Here is a 12,180-nt window from a genome sequence, read left to right on the forward strand (position 1 = left end):
TGTTTGGATTTTTTTCCCCTTCATTTTTCTTTCTACCTGATTAAAATGACTGTTAGGATCCATTTTCCCCTTCTTTCTTAAGTGAAGATATTCCAATCTTACATACAGAAGCAAAATGAAAAGAGATGATCGGTTATGTGGTTTAATGGATTGATATCGTCTAGATGATTCACAAAGCAGGGAGGATGGTGTGTCTGCCCTCCTCTGCCTTCCCCTGTGTGTGTGGGGATGGCGCTGGGGTTCTGAAAAATTAAAATACATGAAATGAACCAGTTACCTACTTCAATTTCCCACTGTAGTTATCCTGGTTTGCCTTTATCATTGAAAATAACACTTCTGCAGCTAAAAATCTAAGAATTAGATTTACAAAATACTGAAAAAACTGCTAACAAATTTTTCTTCTATTAGCTATGTAGCATCCACAGCCGGGCAGACAGATGGATAAAATATTTGTGTTTCTTTTTTTTTTTTTTTCCCATCCTAAACACTGTATATCAAGTAAATAGTTTTTCCCAGGAAGGATCTTGCTGGCTCCATCACCAAGAATTCAGCTCCTGCAGGTTACATAACTGTGCGTTAGGCATTGAAGAGCTCAAGATTCCAGTGTCTCTGAATGACTGATATAAATGGAATCACTTTGTAAATGGCTGTCAGGAACTGCCCCTCCATTAAGGAGCCACATCTAACCCATCACAATTGCCACCATCCCTCTCTCCCCCATCAAATCTGCTGCTAAATCCTGTTTGGTCTAACTCTGAAGTGGCCCTCAAATAAGTCCCTAACTCTCTTCAACCCCACAGCTGCTGCTTCATCCAGGACTTTGTCACCTTTCAGACGTATTTATATCATCGCCCTCTAGCTGGTCTCTGTGCATCTAGCCCCTCTAATCCATTCTTCTTATTGGCAATAGGAGCATCTTTGTAAACCACAGCTCTGACCTGATCATGTAGTTCCAAAAATACTACAGATCCCAGGGCTCCAAACAATATTTCCAGAAGTGTAGTGGATAAGATGCTTTGGAGGAATATACAAATGAATACATTTTATTTGAATAGTTGTGGTATTTTTAGAGCTATCTTTTAAAAACAAATATAGTAAATACAATAAAGTATATTTTTAAGAGGGCTTCTTAAAAAAGAAATCCCCAAGTCCATAGCTAGACAGGGCAAAAATTGTGAAAGTGGTCCACAAATGACTGATGTTTGGAAAACATCGTCAGAGGCAGAAAATCCAAACTCCTTAGCCCATCATTAACAATACTTCACATTTTGGTTCCTCCAAAACAGCAAATAGTCACCTTAAGGTCTGCCCATTCTCCCTCCACACACGCTTTTCAACCAGAGACTTTCTCTCACTCGTAGTCACATCAAACACTCAGCAGTTTGTTCAGCACACTAAGTCCTCTCATATTTGTGCTCTTCCTCCACCCACCCACCCCTGCCAACATATTGTTCCTTGTTTCTATTCTAGATCGTATTTTTCTACCTGATAAACTTCTATATATCCTTCAAAACCCAATTTACATGTGCCAAACTTTGATAACCCTTCTCTAAGTCCCTAAGGTGGAATTCACCAGGCCTCTCACTCTGCTGATAACATTCAACACTTGATGTTCTGGCTGTTGGAGTAGGTGTTTCCTTCAATCCGCAGCACACTAAGGAACCCCACAGGGCTGTGCCCAAGTCTCTGTTTCCCTTGGCCAGCGGCGGGCATGGTGCACAGAAAAGGGCTCAAACATTTTCTGAACAAATGAGGAAATGAATAGCTGAGTGAATCAAGGCAGATTCAAGGGTGTCTACAGGACAGGGAGGTCTCACACACAACGCATCTGACAAAAGGAATTAATCACAGCACACCACCCTCCCTGCTAAGTGGGTCTGAGAAAGTTGTTCTGACAGTGTTTCTCAAGCTACTTAACCACAACTATCTTTTCTTCTTTAAATTACTCTGAAACATTCACCCTTAGCAAATGGTGACACAGCTGCACAGATGCCTTCACGTAACACTCACAAGACTTAATATAACGGCGTGCTCTCTGCCTCTCCTCCCCGCCAGATTCTCAGTTTCACCAGAGCAGAGACTAAGGCTATTTTGTTCATTGCAGTACCACCTGCTAGCACAGGGCCTAGTTTATAGTAAGTGCTTGTTATTTCCTGAATAAATGGGATCTGAATACATATTCCATGAATTTATTTGGCCACCAGACTATCTCGATTTTTCCTTGCAGAAAGAGACTGGGCAAGGTGAGGTGGAAACCTTCCAAAGGAGGCCCCTTCAAAGCAAGTCCTTTCTTTAAAAAGTATTTGCCCTGCATTTACTCTGCCCTGCTGTGGTACCAGTTGCCAGCCTGGAGTACTTTCCTTCATTCCCTGAATTCCCACTGTCCTCCCACTACAAATCAATCTAATTCTGTGTTACTGGCCGGCATTTTGCTTTCAAGTGGCAGTGATCAAAAGTGGAATCTTTCGTTTCAGATAGAGGGTTTAGCAGAGTGGCTGGCACACGGCGAGGCCTCAAAAGTGCTATTATCATTTACAATAATTTATCATGATGTTTATACTACTAATGATAATAAATGCTATGGGCAAAAAACTTGGTTCTCTTTTTCCGGTTCCTTTTATCATTTTATGTCCAGTCCTGAATCCATTTGACTGTTTATTAGGATTCACACTAAACCATACCTGTCAGTGATAGCTGCCCTAAGAAGCTTTTTTGCATGTTTCTCAGCATTTAATCATTTTAGGACGTTTGCTACAGAGATTCTCTAATCCCTTCCTCTTTTTGTTTACTCATGCATGTACTTTTTATCTGGTCATTTTTTTTAACCTCTTTGGATCCCAGTGTTCACAGTCCTTCATTAATTCATTCAACAAATATTTACTGAGCACGTACTCTATGTCCAGGTACTCTTCTCGGTTCTGAGTGCACAGTGTTGAACAAGACAAAACACCTTTTACCCTCTGAAAAAGTTAACTGTAGTGGGGAGAAAGACAAAAAGAAGAAAAAAGGGAAAATATGTACATAAATATATATGTGTAATATATATAATGTGATATACTAAAATATGTTAATAGAATATAGCAATATATTTAAAAGATAGAGGAGCCGGGCGCGTAATCCCACACTTTGGAAGGCCAAGGTGGGCGGATCACGAGGTCAGGAGATCGAGACCATCCTGGCCCACATGGTGAAACCCTGTCTCTACTAAAAATACAAAAAAAATTAGCCAGGCATAGTGGTGGGCGCCTGTAGCCCCAGCTACTCGAGAGGCTGAGGCAGGAGAATGGCGTGAACCCGGGAGGCAGAGTTTGCAGTGAGCCGAGATCGCCCCACTGCACTCCAGCCTGGGTGGCACAGCCAGACTCCGTCTCAGAAAAAAAAAAAAAAAAAAAGATAGGGGGACAATCACGTAGCCTCAACCTCAGTCACAGAGTCAGTGGCTTTTTGGTTTAATTCCTGGTTCTGACCCCCATGGCTATATTCCCCAACCAGATCTGTATTATCTCATGACCCAAACAAGCTTCCCACTGACCTTTGCACATTTCCAGTCTTACCACTCCTCAGGCTTCCCAGACTTTCTGCCATTGGTGGTTCTGATCTGTGCATCACTCTGGGCAGAGGGAGAGCTTTGGGGGCAAAGCATGCCAGGAAGAATCTGTCCAGGGAAGGGGTGAGTTGAGGGACGGTGTGGACAACAGGTACTCCATGGTCTTTCCCAAACCCATCTCTTGCCCATCAGTCAAAAATGAAGCTTTGTGTGTCTTGCATTTCAAAGGCATGCTTTAGCCACAGAGAACTTTCTGGAGGTTCCTCCTTGCACTGTGGAAACGTTATTTAGCCCAGCATCTTAAATGAGGTAGGCGGTATGGGAATACTTGTTAAGTGTCTGAGACCATCGGAAGCTGACCACCAAGGAGGCTCTGGGAATTGAACTCCATTGATAGGGATGGTGCAGTGAGCCACGTGAGTACCACCAATGTCCCTCGGTGGCTGAAGGACACCTGCAGCTCCTAAGCAGACAGCAGAATGAGCTCCAAGGAGCCACCCCAGGCCAGCAGCCAGCCTCCAGAGTTGTCTGATTCTTCATGGCCTTTTTCAGACTGGCGAAGGCTGGGCGCCCAGGGCATCATTAGTATCCTTCCATCACTTCCTCATTAGTTCTTAGATAGTGTTTTAATGACAGCTTGAGAGGCTCCGCATCCTGGCCTCCTTCTATTTATGATCCCCACCGTGTTAATGTGCACTTAATGAGAAATTCTTGTCTTGCTTGTAAATCCTGTAGCCGGCATTCAATTTATTGACAGATGTTTGCTTGGATCTCTTTAAAATTACTTCATAAATCTTCCCGGATAAAAGGCCTCAAGTTTGGTTATTAAGACAGGGCCTTGTTGACAGTTTCATATTTAACTGTTTAGAACTCAGCTGTCAGGGCTGTAATGGGGTGTACAGCCAAGGGGCACAGGGCCTAGGTGCTGTTTGCCACCTTTCCTGCGCCTATCGGGGCCCTGCCTGGTGGAGTGTGTCTACTGTTTCCTGCAATCCCCTCAGTTAACTTCTGGGTGACCTCGCTGTGCCTTGCACTTCTTCAACTTATTCATTTAGCATATCAGCGTGTCAGCGTGATAAAGTGTTCTGCTGATAGGCGCTAAGGGCTGAGTAAGCCACAGTGCCTCCATCACCGGGGAGAAGTGTTGATGGGAGCCCAACGCTGAGGTCGCCCTTCCCACGACAGCCACCGGGCACCAGCTGGAAACCTGTGTGCTTCACCTCCATCTGTGGGCAGGAAGCAAGTGGATGTCGGGGACAGCGGCAGGGGGCTCTGCTTGGAAGTTTTAAGACCACACTCATCTTTTGTGGCCATGGACTTTTCAATGCCATCCTAAGTCAAGATTTTTTGTTGTTTGTTGTTGTTTTCGTTGTTGCCCATAACAGAAAACTCACCTCAAAAAGACTTAAGGAAAGAGATAAAGGAAAAGAAAGATAGTGAATTGGCTCACGTGATTGAAGTGTACAGGGGAAACTGCCTTCACGCCAGGTGCAAGGGCTAAGGTAATTTTGTTTCACTCTCTTTCTAGGGTCCTCCTTCCTCTGTATTAGCTTCACTCTCAGATCCTGTCCTGGCCCCAGCAGCTCCACAGGGCTTTTGGATTCAGACCCAGGAGTACAGAAGGCCACCTGCTTCTCTTCCAAATGCCCAGGAGGAAAAAGGCTAATTAAGTCTCATTGGTCCCCCCCTAGGTCACATGTACAGGCTGTAGCCAATCACTGTGGTCAGGGGTAGGCTATGTTCTGATTGGCTAGGTCTGAGTCACGTGATGAGTTCCAATGCAAGCACAGGAAGGAAGATGAGGCAAGAGGACATTCTCCAGAGGAAAAGTGGGGCTGTGTTACCTGAGCTAGCCAGCACTCAAACACGTGTTCAGATGTGCTGATCAAGTTCAGAACAACATCCTGCTTTGTCTAATGCTTGCATTTCATTTTGAAAAGTTGTTATACATTGGCAGCCTCTAAGCTGCAGCCTCTAATGCTTGCATTTCATTTTGAAAAGTTGTTATACATTGGCAGCCTCTGAGCTGAACTACTGAGGGTGTGACCTACTCATTTGTAGAGTGCATTCAAAAGATTAAAATTCCAGAATACCCTGGAGAGGCCAGGCCATTGAGAGGTCCTCTAAACCCACCCACAAGCCAGTAACAGTATTAGGATGAAAAAAAAAAAAAAAGAAAAAAAAAAATGCCCTGCTTAATACTATCACAAATCAGCCCATTGCATGTAAGACGATAATGAGCACTTGGGCCAAAAATAGCGTGTTTTTTGCTTACTTGCTGGTGTCCTGTCACATTGCATTGCTTGAACTGTGTCAGATCGCATTGAGTAACTTTGCTTAATCCGGCGCTGACGTGACCTGCTGCTTTGCAACACTTAAGACAAGTGTATAGGGACTTTTCTCCTCAATCCATTTTGTGTGTGAGTGAGTGCTGTTTACCAGATGAGGCATATGTAAATACTATTCGAATTGAAAACACATCGACATTTAAGCTAGAATGTATTAAGGGGCCTATGGGAGGGAAGGCACAAGAAACATTTACTCACAGACCCTGGCAGCCTTCTACAGGAGACTCATTCCTTTGCCCCAGAAAATGCCACACTTACTAAATTCTGATATTCACAGTTTCCTATGTGGAAACTACTAAAAAGTTTAGGGCACACTATGGCTGACAGCCAGAAAGTAAACTTGGCCATGATTTTCTGTTAGGCCAACTCCCCATGCCCCCGAGAAACACATTCTTCACAAAAAATAATTGTAATAATCTTGATTTAGAGTTGCCTTGTAATGTAACTGCCCAATGGGTTCTCCTTGCCCACTGCCTAGACACAGTCGATTTGTCAAGACAGGAGAGTTGCAATAGAGAAATAGTTTTATTCACGCAGAGCTGGCTGTATGGGAGGCCGGAGTTTTATTGTTATTCAAACCAGTCTTCCTGAAAACTCAGGGACTGGAGTTTTTAAGGATAATTTGGTGGGTAGGAGGTTGAAAAATGGGGAGTGCTGATTGGTAAGTTTGGAAATGAAATCGTATGGAGTTGAAACTGTACTCTTGCACTAAGTCAGTTTCTGGGTGGAGGCCACAAGACCAGAAGAGCCAGTTTATCCATCTGGGTGGTGCCAGCTGATCCATTGAGTGCAGGGTCTGCATAATACCTCAAGCATGGATCTTAGGTTTTACAATAGTGATGTTACCCTGAGGAGCAAATTGGGAAGTTTAGAATCTTGCAGCCTCCAGCTGCATGACTCCTAAACCATAATTTCTAAGCTTGTGGCTAATTTGTTAGTCCTGCAAAGGCAGTCTTGTCCCCAGGCAGGAAGGGGATTTGTTTTGGGAAAGGGCTGTTACCGTCTTTATTTCAATGGTAAGCTATAAACTAAGTTCCTCCCAAAGTTGGTTCGGCCTATGCCCGGGAATGAAAACAACAGCTTGGAGATGACAAGCAAGATGGAGGCAGTTCGGTCAGATCTCTTTCACTGTAATAATTTTCTCAGTTATAATTTTTGCAAGGAGGGTTTCAGTGATGATAACAGCAGGCACTTGTACAATGTTTGCTATCTGCCAGTTACAGTTTAATCACTGCATATGTTTTAACTCCATCAATCCCTACAACAGCCCTATGTTATTAGGTATTATTATTATTCCACTGAGAAAACTGGGGCACAGAGATGGTAACTACCTTGCCTAACAACCCATAATATTCATGGAGTTGAGATTTGAACCCACACAGTCTGACTCCGGAGCTGTGCTCCAAATACTATACCGTGTTTCTTATACTATGAAGTTTTATGGATAAACACACTGACTCAAGATTCATGCCACTAAATGGTATTACATGTATTAAAATGTATGAAAGAAGAATTAAATATATATATAACAATATATAAAATACAATACAGATATATATGTAGCCTAAGTATTTTTAAAAACTTTCTCTTCAACGAATTGAGTCCAGATATAATAGTTCACACCAAAAATAATGTTTATTAAAAGAAGATGAGAGAGGAAACAATGGCAAAATTAAATTTTGTTAAAACAATAAAATGAAGCAGGGAGAAATGTAATTTCACAAGAATGTATTCAACTAAAATTGGAGTGAAAATTTGGGCCTGAGGATCCTGAAAGATACAGCACAAGAAAAACAGGTGAAGAGTTACAATGTTGGCCTCATCCCAAGATTCAAAGTCCATGCCTGTCTCTCAAGATAAGTCCAAAAGAAATTTCTCCCATGGTTCCTCTGATCAGGACATGGTGGGTGGTGAGAAACATCACTTTCTTTTAAAGAAAGAGAGTTGGAGGAGGACCAGGGCCCGATAGAAATCCCATATATTGGTGTCAGAATGGCAGACCCACTCTCTTTTCCTGCACGAGATAATGGGGCCCCTGTTTTTCTTTCCTTATCTGTACAAATGTGCTGTCTTCATTTGTGTTCCCCAAGAACGACACCTCATATCAAGAATTTTGAGTACACGTTCTTTCTTTGGTTGTTGATCCTGGGAAACCCTAATAGCAGAGTGGGGCTATAAGACAGGAAGGGAAGGATCTTAATGAAGGGTGAGTTATCCTGCCTGACAGCCCGGTGGGCAGCAGGAGCTTCCTTGTGCTGGGGAATTCTAGAAAAGAGTGTAGAACACACACCTCAGAGTTATCCCAATGAGGGCTAAGGATGCTGGGATAGTTTTTCACCAAATCTTTATCTGTCATTGCTTGGAAGCTTCTAGGGGCATTATTCTCCAGCATTTCCAGTTTGCCCTGTGTGGGAACAGCCAGACAATTGCCCTCAACCAGAGAAGCACAGGTAATCCCAGAAGAATGCTTGGGAGGGAGAGGCACATGCCTAGGAAATATGCACAAGGCCCAGACAAAGTCTAGCATGGATAATTGTGGCCCTTGCCTCCTAGCACAGTTGTAATGATTGAATGAGGTAATAAACAGAAAGCACTTGAACTGCTGTCTAATTTGGGAAAAAACTTAAAAGTTGGGGAAAAGCAGGTTGGCTCACAATACTAAAACGTCTAGGAGAAAACCTTGAAGCTTCAGGAAAGGGTGGATCCAGGCACTCAAATATATTGGGCTAGGCAAGAGCATGGTGGGAGGGAGAATAGCCTGTGCTGAGGGGTGCAGGGCTTGTGGAACACAGATAAATTTTAGAGTTTGATTTAGTAAGGACCATGTCATCTTCGTGGTACATTTCATATCTAGTATATTAAGCAGATTCATTGTTAGATACTCAAAGTGAACTCAAATCATCAGCGAATGCAGTTGTGGCGCAGGGGGTGGATGAGTCAACACAATTTGGCATCGTGTAGCTAATACCACCAGCGGTGTGATGGACGGTTTCATTTCTCCATGGACGGTTTTGGCATTGTGTAGACAGAGCCTAAATTGGTGCCCGCACCTCACACTAATCATGCCCAGAGAGAGATAACATGGAGCTATTGAGATCCCCAAGCAGCACTTTGGCACACACACTATCTAACGATATCAAGAGATGAAGGAGGCCTTCGAAATGAGCTTTTGCGAGTGAGTAATGACCTTCAGGATGTGGCTCAGGATTGTCTTTTGAAACTGGTATATCTTGATGGATGATTGAAAAGCTGCTGTCTTTGGTATAGTTTTCGCGGTTTTATATTTGGGGATGTGTAATAAATAAATGTGTAATTGCCCTCAACATGATGCAAGACCAGGAGGTGAGGATGAGACAGAAAAGTCCTATAACAGCATAAAATTTTATTAGGCTCCCCATTGGTAGGCAAGTCAGTGTTGTGTGAACAAAGAATAGTCTGTCTTAAGTTGACCAAGATAGAAACCAATACAACGAGGAACAAATTCCACCAGTTGATTTGCAGGGAGGTAGAGGAGCGGGGCGGGCCGGGGGCGTGAATGATAGGTGCTCTGATTTTAAGATCTTTATGAAAGTAGTTTCAGTACCCATATTAATAACTGCAACAACCACCTGAATTATTGACCTTATAATTCTGAAGATTAACCAGTTAGTATTTATAAAGCATTTGAGGTTATTTTTTCAATTGGTGGGAGTAGCTACATTTCAGTGGCCTGTAATTCCTCTTAATTCATTGTTGTCTTTTCTTCTTCCATTTTGATGCTCAGGTTGATTTTGTGCCCAATGTATTAATTATATGCTTTTCGTTTTTTATTCTTTGTGATCTCAGCTCAGCTTATTACATATTTTTTGTTTTGTTTTCTCATGTGATTCTCTTTATTGGCTTTATATGTGGATGAATCTATCTGTCTCTTCTAAATTAATTTTGATCTCTTTTAGTGACAATTGATGGGTGACAACCTTAGGTATTATACATGGTGTCTGGAAACTGGGCTCAGTTTTCTTTTCATCCCACTTTTTTGGGGGGTAGGTCAAAGAATGTCTTTAATATCTCTGTATAAACTCCATTTTGAAGATTTGTATGTTAACAGTTTTGTGCTATCATCTACAAAGAAGGCATAGACACAAAAGTTTTCTTGTAGTCCTACCTTCCTCAATCCAGTCTAGAAACTTAAATGTTCGCAAAGGTTTAATAATATTGTTTAATGAATAGTAATTCAATATTTTTCAAAGCTTTAATAATGTCATTTCATAATATCATTAGAAAAGAGATTTTTGATTGTTGGTTGCCATCTCCTTATGGTATCAACGTGATTTGTGTGAGACTAAGATTTCTTTTTTTTTGTTTTACACCAATATTCAGTTCCATCACATCTATGCATAAGACATGCACAAAATAAATGGTGGGTCTATGTCTTTTTGTTTGTTTGTTTGTTTGTTTGTTTTTCTGAGACGGAGTCTCATTCTGTTGCCCAGGCTGGAGTGCAGTGGCACCATCTCTGCTCACTGCAACCTCCACCTCCTGGGTTCCAGTGATACTCCTGCCTCAGCCTCCTGAGTAGTTGGGATTACAGGCACGCACCACCACGCCCAGCTAATTTTTATATTTTTAGTAGAGACGGGGTTTCACCATGTTGGTCAGGCTGGTCTCAAATTCCTGACCTTGTGATCTGCCCGCCTCGGCCTCCTAAAGTGCTGGGATTACAGGCATGAGCCACTGTGCCCGGCCGGTGGGTCTATGTCTTATAACAAGATTTTTATTGTTGTTACACAGCTTAAAATAGAGGCATTTGTACAAACCTGATAAATACAAATGTGTCGCTCGGAAAGTCCCTAAATTCCTGCAGCCAATGTTTTCTATATCATACCATTTAGTGTTTAATTACCTACCAACTTCAATTGATCCCATGAATGTTATTTCTCTTTGGGGATTTGATCTCAAATGTACTGAACAGTGGTTCTCAATTGGGGCAACTTCATTTCTCAGGGCACGTTCTGTATTGTTTGGGACACTTTTTATTGAAACAACTGGGGTGGGGAAGCTGTTAGCATCTAGCGGGTAGAGGCGAGAGTTGCTGCTAAGCTTCCCACAGTGCACAGGACACCGCCCACTGCACAGAGTGATCCAGCTTCCAACCTCAACAGTGCTGAGGATGAGAAATCCTGCATAGGAAGGATTTCACTGTTTCCTAATTTCTTGTTTTGGATAGAGTACAGGCCTGACGCCCTGTAGACGCTCATATTCAATTTGAGAATATGGCTGAGTTTGCCTATTAAATCAGGACCCCAAGTGAATCTAAGTGCAGTGGTTTTGATTGAAAGAAAAAAAAAAGTTTTGCATTCAGTGTGTATGAATCATGGGGTGGGGGTTGATACAAAAGAGAAAAAAAAATAAAGATAAAGAAAATGAAGCCATCTCCCAATCTTTGCTGAGATTGCCATCAACATAAAGGCAGGTTATTAATCTTCAGGGGACAATCTTTGGATGGAGGGAATCCCTTGGGGGATATTGGAAATTTTATTGCTTTTCATTGGACTTAGTGTAAAACGGGGGTAATTTAGGCTTAACAAACAAAGCTCGGGTTGACTCACTTTTTTTCTGAGGCTCCAGAAAGAAAATAGAATTCTCACAGAGCAGGAATCAACCTTTTCCTCCATAAATCACAGGAGGAGGTGAGAATTTGGCTAATATCCAGAGCACTGCAAAGAAATAAACAATGCAAAGCAATCTGCGGCTTATTTGATAACCAGTTTCTCCATAGATACATATTTCTCTGTTTTGATCTTGTACATTTTTCCCCCAAGCTAAAAGTTTTTCTGTCTCTCTTCCAGTCTATCTGTTAGGCGAGGCCTTGGGAGCAGGATCCTGACAATGTACTGGTCAGCTCTTTTAGGGTTTTTTTCTTTTTTTTTTTTTGAAGTTGATTTCCTGTTCTGGTGAGCCATACATCACTGACATCCCGGTCTGTGCTGCTTGTCTGTGACAGAATGACAGGTGTCATTTATCACTGGGGCTTGCGGAAGCTGTGGGAAGAGGGATTGAAATTTTTTTTCTGGAAAGCCTCAGTGTCTGCCAGATCATTAAAAAGGGGGCTTTCCAAAGAAAGCTGTGTGTAATGTGATTGCACTTACTGTCAACGATAGGCTAAAAGAAAGAGAGAACATCAAAAGGGAGCAAAAGAAAGAGGGGGAGGAAAGAGAGGAGGAGTTTCTGCCAGGGGCATTTAAAGTTCTTGAGCTGCCAATGCAAGGATCTGCTTTAGTTCAGTTCTAGTGTGTGCATGCTAAA

General features: G+C 42.4%; 1 protein-coding gene across 1 annotated transcript in view; it reads left to right on the top strand.

Annotated features, from left to right (window-relative positions):
* The window catches only part of TSHZ2 (teashirt zinc finger homeobox 2), a 507,548-nt gene that overhangs the window by 166,174 nt on the left and 329,194 nt on the right, over nt 1-12,180 (top strand). The gene's annotated exons all lie outside the window — the stretch shown is intronic.

This window comes from Papio anubis, chromosome 16 (assembly GCF_008728515.1).
Source record: "Papio anubis isolate 15944 chromosome 16, Panubis1.0, whole genome shotgun sequence".
Taxonomy (NCBI): domain Eukaryota; kingdom Metazoa; phylum Chordata; class Mammalia; order Primates; family Cercopithecidae; genus Papio; species Papio anubis.